Here is a 9,285-nt window from a genome sequence, read left to right on the forward strand (position 1 = left end):
TGGCTAGTTTGCAGTGCTGTGTTTTAACGGGTTGTGCCACCAGGGAGGGCCCACATGACATTTTTCTAAGTTTGAAGTTACTTCAATGAGAAAAGTTAAAATTTTTCTTAAACATTTAAAATTTTGAATAAATCTCCCAGAAAATAGCATAAAATTAAAGAGTAAAAATAATGAAGATAAAATTAAAGAATCATCAGTCTAGATCAAATATCCAAATAAAAAATTCAGAAAAATAAACTGAAAAAGTGCAGTGGGAAGGAGATGTCAAATACATAATTCAAGAAAATTTTCAGAATGAAAGGACATGATTTTGTACATGAGAAGACCCTATCAATAAATGAAAACAGATGTATAAAAAGGAATATCAGCTGTGAAATATCAAAACGACCTTCCACAAGTTTGGGGTATGACAAGAAAAATCACAAATAAAAATGGCAATGGACTTAATAGCAAGAGTGGAAAGGAAAATTATTTTCAACATAGAATTTTAAATCCAGCTAACATATCGATCAAATTAAAAGGTATAAAAAGGTTTTCAGAGATGTAACTTATCAAAATATATATACCTTCCACACAGCGCAGGTGTGTACGCAGAGGGGAAGGAGCAAAAGACGGGGAAGACGGGCAGTGCTGGAGTGGATGTGTGGATGGCCAGTAAGCATTAAAGAAGAGGCTGTGTGGCCTATGTCGCTAGGGACATGCAAATTAAACAAGGGAGTCACTACCGCATTTGTTAGGATGAGAACTATCTCATCCAAAATAATGCTTCCCCTATCGAAAAAAAAAAATTGACTCTAGTCAAAATTATGGATCATTATATTAGGAGACTATGTAGGGAGGTAGATAAGAATAAACTAAGGAATAGATGTTTGAAGATGTGAAAAGAACTAAATTTCACCTTCCATAGTCAATAGGTAAAGCCTAAAAGTTGGAAATCAAAAGTAATGTAAAAAATTCATTTAGAGGGTCCTCCCTGGTGGTGCGATGGGTTCAAGTGCAGCACTGCAATGGTAGCTTCAGTTGCTTCAGTTCAAGTTCAATTCCCAGAGGGGGAGGTGACCCACAGGGCACAGCAGACCTCTCCTGCCTCACCCACTGCTCCCCTCAGCAGTGTACTTTGTTTGCCCATTCTGCTCCCCACTCTGTCTCTGGTGAATCTTCTCACCACTCCTCCACCTCTACCTGTACCCTAGTTCTATAAGCATAAATAAATCAATCTTTGGGGAAAAAACTCATTTAGAGAGTTACTGCCTATATCAAAAGAACAGCTTAAAGTCTAAAAGAGGCTGCCTTTGAGGAATAGGAATGGTGGGAAAGGACAGGATTTGGGGAGCTAAATTGGGAAAAAGAGCTAGAGTTCTGCCTTCAATATATAAATTTCCACTTAGCTCCATTATAAAACATTGTCTTCCAACTACACATGGTGATCACCAGTCCAGACATTAAATCTCTATTTAGCCTGTTTATATGTAAGAGGAAGAATAAAAGGTCATATCTAGAAGTAATTTTCTCAAAAAGCTTTCAAACAATCCCTTGTATTTTTCATCCTACTTTCACCTCCACTTCTTCAGTACATTGTACCACAATCTTGAAAGAGTTTTAAAAGGTTCTATAATACAAATAAGATTATTTGACTTTCTCTATTTGTGGCTTAGAACTCAGTTTTTTTAAAGTCTACTATTCAGTTATCATTAGTCTTATCTACTTCCCAACTTCCAGAATTTTGTTTTGTTACACTTACTGCTCCTATTCTTTGCCATTTAGGTTTTATTACTTTTAAAGATTCACTTATTTATGAATACAGGAGCTGGGGAACAGGCCAGAGGTGCAAGAGGTGAGAGGATTCACCAGAGACAGAGTGGGGAACAGAACAGATACACTGCTGAGGGTATCAGTGGGAAAGATAGGAAAGGTCTGCTGTACCATGTGGTTAAGGCCTCTGGGCAGGATCAAACTCAGCTTCATAGTGCTGAGACTTAATCCATTATGCCACCTGGGAGGCTGCCACTTAGTTTGTCTGTTTTTTTTTTAATTGCTCTGTTGTTTTCAGGCCAGAGTGAAATTAAATACTGAGGGTCAGCCAACTATCTTTATACCTTAATACATTGCTGAATGGAAAAAAAGCTGAAGTTCCTAAACAACATGTTATGTTAAAGGGGGGCAAAAATGTGTATTCTGAATAATTACGAGGAAAAAATGTCTTAAAGAACACCAAATTATTGAAGTTTACCTTTAGTTTCTAACCTGTTCATCAGGCACCCTGCTGTTCTACAGTGAAGTCATAGGGATACCATAAGATAGTCTAAGTTAGCAGGAAAATGTGCAATTTTGTTTCTATTAAGTACCCCACAAACTACCAGTTCACTATAGTTCAGTTTCAAATTAAATCATGTGGTATTCCTTTTAATTACCTCATACCTTTGCAAGATATGTTTTTGTCAGTTGTTGAAATTCTGATATAGAAAATGTGGGTGACACTGAACAATGATCCCCAGGTTTGAGAATTTTACAGCGCCCAACAAGTATGTGCAGTGAGTAACTGTGGTTATTTAAGAATGAAACAAAAATATTATTTGTCTTTCAATTTATATGTATTTTTAAAACTGCCAGGTTGCCAGAACATAAATACTTATTAAGCTGTTTAGACCTAAACTACTTCATAAATTAAACTTTTAAGTTTAAAGCACTATTGAAAAAATTATGAGAATTGTGAAAGAGAAAGCTTGAGAACACCTGGTGTTTATGGTATTATATATTAGTTTATTTTACTATCAATTAAAAAACATTTTTAATTAAAAATTTTTTCTTAATATACAATTTAAATATCCCTTCACTGTATATGACCAATACAAAAGGAGACTTGGAGTTTATTCTTCATAACACTTAAGGCCAAGGTAACTGCTTAAGCAGCTTTATCAATAAGATGTGTATTTTACTAAGAATATCAAATAGGCCCTCCCTGGTAGCACAACAGGTTAGAATATAGCATTGCAAGACAGTCGCAGCTGCTTCAGTGTGAGTTTGATCCCCGTACCCGGTGGTGATCCACACGGAGCAGTTGACTGCTCCTGGCTCTCCCGCTGCTCCCTTCTGCAGTGTACTTCCTTAACTGTCTGTTCCTGCTCCCCACTCTGTATCTGGTGATTCCTCTCACCTCCCCTGTACCTCTGGCCTGTACCCCAGTTCTGTATGCATAAATATATAAATCCTTAAAAAAAAAAAAAAAGAATAGGGTCCTCCCTGGTGGTGCATTGGGTTAAAGCACAGCATTATGAAGCTATCCAGTGCCTCTGCAGTGCAGTTTGATACCTGGCCAGGGAGGTGAGCCACATGGCATGGCAGACTTCTCCTGACCCACCAATGTTCCCCTCAGCAGTGTATTTCAGTGGATCTGCCTGTCTTGCTCCCCACTATGTCTCTGGTAAATCTTTTCACACCCTGTCCCCACACCTGTGACCTATACCACAGTTCTTACATGTAATAAATACAAAAAACAAAAAAGAATATCACATAGATATACACACAAAACTGAGTAACTATAAGTCCATAACAAATTCTGATTGAAGAAAAGGAAGAGAACATACAATCAAGTTCTTACAAATCCTCCCCAAATTAAAGTATATAGCCTGTGCCTGAAGGTTAAATTAATCTAACCTGTCAGTGATAGTGATTATATCACAAAGTTAAGCTATAAAAATATACAAACATCTATTAAATACAACTTGAGTTTCTACAAACATAATGGGAAAATTTCAAAGGCATTATAGTCTAGTGGGAAAGTCATTTGAACAAGTGTAACAAATGTGAAGCATATAAGGAAGCTAAGATTCAAAGTGTTATGGGAATACTTGGAAGGAGGGTGAGGGAAAAACTCTTTAAAGAAATTTTTAAGCTGAGAAAGAATTACTAGGCAAAGAGAACAAAGAAAAGTCTTGGAGAGGGAATACAGCATTCCAAAGAACTGGAAAAACCTCAGTGTCACTTAAGTAGGAAATCAGAGAGGTAGGCAAAGAATAGAAAAGCTAAACGAACACTGCTGATACTTAAACAAAGGTGGTATGAGCCACTGAAAGACCAAAGGGGTACAAGGTGTAGCCTGTATACTTAAAAAAGATTATTGTACCTTCAGTATGTGGAATAGCAAAGGAAACCTATGAGGAGGCCATTGTAGGTTTAGGTCGGCAAAGTATGAAAACTGCTTAGGTTCAGGGAAAACTGGAAGACTATATCAAAGTAAATCCACTAGGATCTTGAGATTTTTCCAGAACAGAACTAACATAACTCAGGAGAAAGCTGTGCATGGTGGGTAAGATTTCTAGTATGAGTACTACATAGGCAGTGGTATAACCAACATAAACCACATGAAGAAAGGTTTGTTCAAATGCTGGGCCATTTGTTTAAGATACATTAGAATGGAGCTTCCCTCATGGCACATGGGGTTAAGTCTCAGCACTATAAAGTTACTGGTAGTCACTGTAGCATGAATTTGATTCCCACCCAGGGAGCTGACCCTCATGGCACAGCAAGACCTCTCCTGTCTCACTCACTGTTTCCCTCAGCAATGTCTTTCAGTAGATCACCTGTTCTGCTCCCCACTTTGTCTCTGGTGAATCCTCTCAACCCTCCAGCACCTCAGTTCTTGTATGCATAAATAAGTAAAATAATTTTTAAAAATGCTATCTTACCTCCAACAAAACCAGCCAACTACTTGCAAACACCTGCTGCATTCTTTTCCAGACTAAACATCACTGTATAGTAACATTTCTGCAATGGTAGAAATAGTCTCCATCTGCCCTGTCAAATGCAATAGTCTTTGGGCCCAGGTGATTACTGACCACTTTAAATGTCCGACGCAACTGAAGAAGTAAAGCTTTAATTTTAGTTAGATTTAAGTTGCTATTCACAGCCAGTAGCTACCATAATAGCCAGCACAGTGCTAGAAAGTAAAACAAAGACTCTAAACTGGAAAACATCTGTTGAGAATGAGAGCATCATATTCTAAATAGCTGAGTTCAATGAACATAAGTGAGTGTTTACATATCGAATGCTAAGACCTCTATACTTTCCCCCAATTTAGCTACCAGATTACTGGCAGCTAAGTTTATAAAGTCCAAGTAGAAGATTTGAAGATTGTTAGATTCTTCTCTAGGGACTCTAACTGACTCAAGAGAAAATACAAATACACTGTTATTGCAAATTCTCCAATAAAGAGTCCAGTCAGTGTATCCAAAATTGACAAATCACAACATGTACTCAGAGCACATGTAATTAAAAGTTACCTCTATATAGGGTCCCTTTACATTTCTGCCCTCATAGTCTCGGCCTTGTTCTTGTGTGTTCATGTTCACCAAATACCAACATTCCTTCAAAGATAAACATATACCTATAAGGGAAACAAAAGTAAGCTCTTAATTCTAATTAGATACTAACACTGATCCTAGGATACCCCAAGTAGGAATAACCCTTAAAAAGGGCCATTATTTGATTGAAACTTTGAGTGTAGTCACTATACCGGTTAATTCAGGCATAACTGTAAACAAGATTTTTTTCTTAGAGGTAATAAGACAGTATTGAGGACAGTTATTGTGTACTAAACAAACAAGGTGGGGTTACTCAACCCAGAAAAATGAAATCAAATAGAAACAGTAGCAAACAAGATTTAAAAGATTTAAAACAAACAAAAAATGCCCAATGACATCCATAGGGCATCAAGGAACCACTAAGTAATCCAAGACTGAGAATTGGAGCCTTGCACTTTTATGGTACTTAACTGGCAATAATTTCGGCACATTCAGTCACCAGAAATAAAGTGAATTAAGCTTTACGCTGAAGTCCTTACAAACACAGAAAAGACCAGCAAGGGACTTCTAGACTACAATTTTACTGGATCTTCAATTTTTTACTACCCCAACCTCTGCCTATATTTCTATGTTAAATCTGTAAGATTTAAATTAAAATTGTGATCTTGGGCTCACAGTTATCCTCTTTAAATACTACTACTTGAAAAATCTGCTCCAACAGAATCTGAAATTCAACAATTTTTAAAGCTTCAAAAATAAGGTATTTCAGACACAAAAAATAAATTTAGAGGCAGTGACCTGTGTTTTATCTCATACACACACCAGATGTCTTTATATAGAGTCTGGATTCAGACTACCTGCCTGTTAACACAGTTTTTTTACATAGTGAATCTAGTATGCCCTTTGTCATCTGATTATAGGAAGTTAATATGCTATAAATAGATTCATTTCTGGTTCTGTTACTAACCAGAATAAGAATTGTTGAAGCAATGTAAAGGCTATCAAATAATCTGAGAATGAATATAAACAGAATGTCATCTCTACCTGGTGGCTTATTACCTTGATAATTCTGAATGTTACCAAAAAGTTAGGTGGTTTTCTCTAGAATGTCTTAAGAAATATACATGTGTACCATTGTTACCAAACTATCAGTTGATCCTTTCTAGGCATCCACCAATTCTCTAAATCAGTGGCACAATATTATTTAACCAACAAAAGAACAAAAGGACCAAAAATTCGAAAATTAGCTTTAAAGCAAATATCAAGCCCTTCTAAATAAGTACAGAACTCAGGTCTCAAATTGCTTTCTGTAGGAAGCTGGCTAGTGACTGCTTCACCATGGTCATGCACACCAGCCAGGATGGAGAAGGTAGGGAAGACTATTTATAGCACACTGGGTTTATGAGAACAAAAAGCAAAATATTCTAAAGTGGAATTTTTCCATGGTTTATAAAAGCTTGGCATCAAAAGCCTCCTAAAAAAACCAATCTATAAAATGACAAAACTTTAAAATATTTCTGACAATAAACCCAAGTAAGAAGTTTTCATGTAAAATCTAATATTTTCATTAAAAAGCATTAAGAGACCTAACTGCATAGGAAACTGTAAGACTAGAATTATAACTTAGAGGACTTTTTTCATATGGGCTCAAGGCACAACAAGACCTGAAATAGTACTACTGATTCAAGCAAGGTTATTTTGTTAAGGAAGAAGGAAAAATATTAAGAAAAGAGTCTAACTGGACATGACACTGAGTCCGTTTATAAACTAAATTATAAAACCTGATCTACCTCTGTTTTCAAATTATAAGTATCATCTAAGAAGCGTTTAAAAGCCACAAATATCCAGGACCAACTTCAGATCTTACGATAGGGCCCAGGCATGTGGGATTTCATTTTATTTTAATTCCCCAGCTGTTTTTAACATCCAGTTTTGAAACCAATGGATTAGATAATTCTTAAGGTCCCTTCTGTATCCATGACTTAAAATTCCAAATTGACAATTCTGTCAAAGGAATTGAAGATTGCACTTGACTACATATAAGATGCACAGCAGACACCATCTTGTTCCACTGAGGAGAGTATCCTTAATTTGTCTGACCAAGCAACTGCAAGAAAAGGTAATAATACTCAAGTCACTAACCAAATCTCTTTTTCTCCTCTCCCTAAGAATTCTCCCTAATTTAGGGTCTACTAAACTTGGCAGTGATGAATATTTTTCTCTCTCCAATATAGAGTCATCTTCTATATTAACTAAGATTAACTTAGAACTATGTCTGAGCACTCAGAGGATTTTATAGTTCCTGTATTTATTCTCTGCACAATTTCAACTAACATGCAGTGCTTTAGTGGCAGAGTGAGGGATTCTAGAAATATGTGCACAGATTCCTTCTAAAGTGGGCCAAGGTGTAAGTGAAGCTCCGCCCCACTTTTCTCCTAGAAAGGGGCCATTTAGGTAAAGCTATCTTGTGTGAGGAAAACTGATTTGGAAGCGCTCCCTGGTGGCCCAACGGGTTAAGTGCAGCACTATGAAGCTAGTCGCAGCTTCTTTAATGAGTTCGATCCCCCGCTAGGGAGGTGACTTACAGGGCACAGCAGACCTCTCCTGTCTCACCTGCTGCTCCCTTCAGCAGTTTATTTCCTCGATCTGTCTGTTCTGCTCCACACTCTGTCTCTGGTGAATCGTCTCACCGCCCCTGCACCTCTGGCCTGTACCCCAGCTCTCTGTGTGTAAATAAATCTTAAAAAAAAAAAAAAAAAAAAAAGAAAGAAAACTGATTTGGGTCATAAACCATCAAGCAAATATGAGACATTTAGGTGACTAGAGGGGTCTGATTTCTTTCTATGCTGCCCAACCAAAGTAGAGGCTGCAGTTAAATTTCTAACCACACAAGCTCCTGCTGTCTTCTCTGGCATCCTTCTCCAAACCCAGCTTATTCTGGGTAAAAGACATAATTAGGAACCTACCATTAAGTGTCCTGGATATTCTTAAACCGAATTCAAGTAGATTCCCAAAACATTTCATGACTAATGTTCTGCTTTCTTCGTGTCATTTAATTCTCCGAACCAATGTACATGGATATAAGAAAAGCCAGAGTCTTATCTAGAGATTAAAACCACCACCGAAAAGCAAGCTAGGCTTTCAGCTCAGCTACACTCCCTTGAACCCCAGTGAAACGGGGTACGACACCATCTCCATACATACAACAGAGAGCCAGGCTTCCCCCCACTGGATTCAACGGTGCCCTGTCTTTTTACTGGAACAGTATGCCAGGAGTGCGGGGGGGAAGGACCCAAAGACAGGAAGGAAGCGGAACTGTCCGAACAAATAAAACCCCTAAACGACAGGAGCTGGAGGACTACTAACAGCAGCTCTTCCTCTCACAGCTCTCCCCACAGCTTCAGGAGGAGTGGCCAGGGGGCTAGCTTTCTCTGCTTCTGCGTCGTACAGCGGGGACTGGAGAGAATGAGGAGGACGTGGTCCCCCGGGACAAGCTTCCCCCACTCCCACAAAGCAGAGCAGCGCGGGGGGAGAAAGCTGGTGCCTCTGGTCCGCGCGTGGGGGGTAGGCAGCGCTCGAGGCCTCCCGGCCCGGTGCTGAGCTGGCGCGCGCTGGCGCGGGAATAGTCTGCCAGCCCGAACCGTAAGTCATTCGGTCGATTGGACACCCGGGCTCCCGCTTACCTACGTCCCTCGCTGCCGGCACCTGCCCCGCCGTGGGCCCAAACGCTGCGGCAGCTCGGACTGCGGCCCCGCCCGCGCCAGCTCTGGGGAAAGCCCCGTCCGCCAGGAGGTGTCCGGCCTGCTCACAGCGGCCACGGCCACCGAGCTGCCTTCGGAGCCGCGGCCGCGACGCGGGCGCTCACTTACATCGTCACCTCCTTCCGTGCCCTTCCGCCTCGGCCCCGCCCGCATCGCGAGGCCCCGCGCAGGGGGCTTGGCTCCGCCTCCCTCCGCTTCCTGCGGCGCGCGCTCCCGGACCCCCG

At 39.8% G+C, this 9,285-nt stretch overlaps 1 protein-coding gene across 3 annotated transcripts in view; it reads right to left on the reverse strand.

The window, feature by feature from the left end:
* Positions 1-9,199, reverse strand: part of SENP5 (SUMO1/sentrin specific peptidase 5) — a 44,472-nt gene extending 35,273 nt beyond the window's left edge. The window contains exons 1-2 of one of the 3 annotated variants that reach the window (XM_012732229.1): positions 8,984-9,147; positions 5,280-5,383 (exon numbers count right to left, since the gene is read on the reverse strand). The gene's annotated coding sequence lies outside the window, so the exon portion shown is untranslated. Of the gene's footprint in view, positions 1-5,279; positions 5,384-7,913; positions 7,952-8,983 lie in introns of those variants that run through there. The other 2 variants (XM_012732234.1, XM_004675123.2) reach the window with 2 other exon arrangements.
* Positions 9,200-9,285: the final 86 nt, after the last annotated feature.

Source organism: Condylura cristata, unplaced genomic scaffold (assembly GCF_000260355.1).
Source record: "Condylura cristata isolate star-nosed mole 26May11 unplaced genomic scaffold, ConCri1.0 scaffold00003, whole genome shotgun sequence".
NCBI classification, from domain to species: Eukaryota; Metazoa; Chordata; class Mammalia; order Eulipotyphla; family Talpidae; genus Condylura; species Condylura cristata.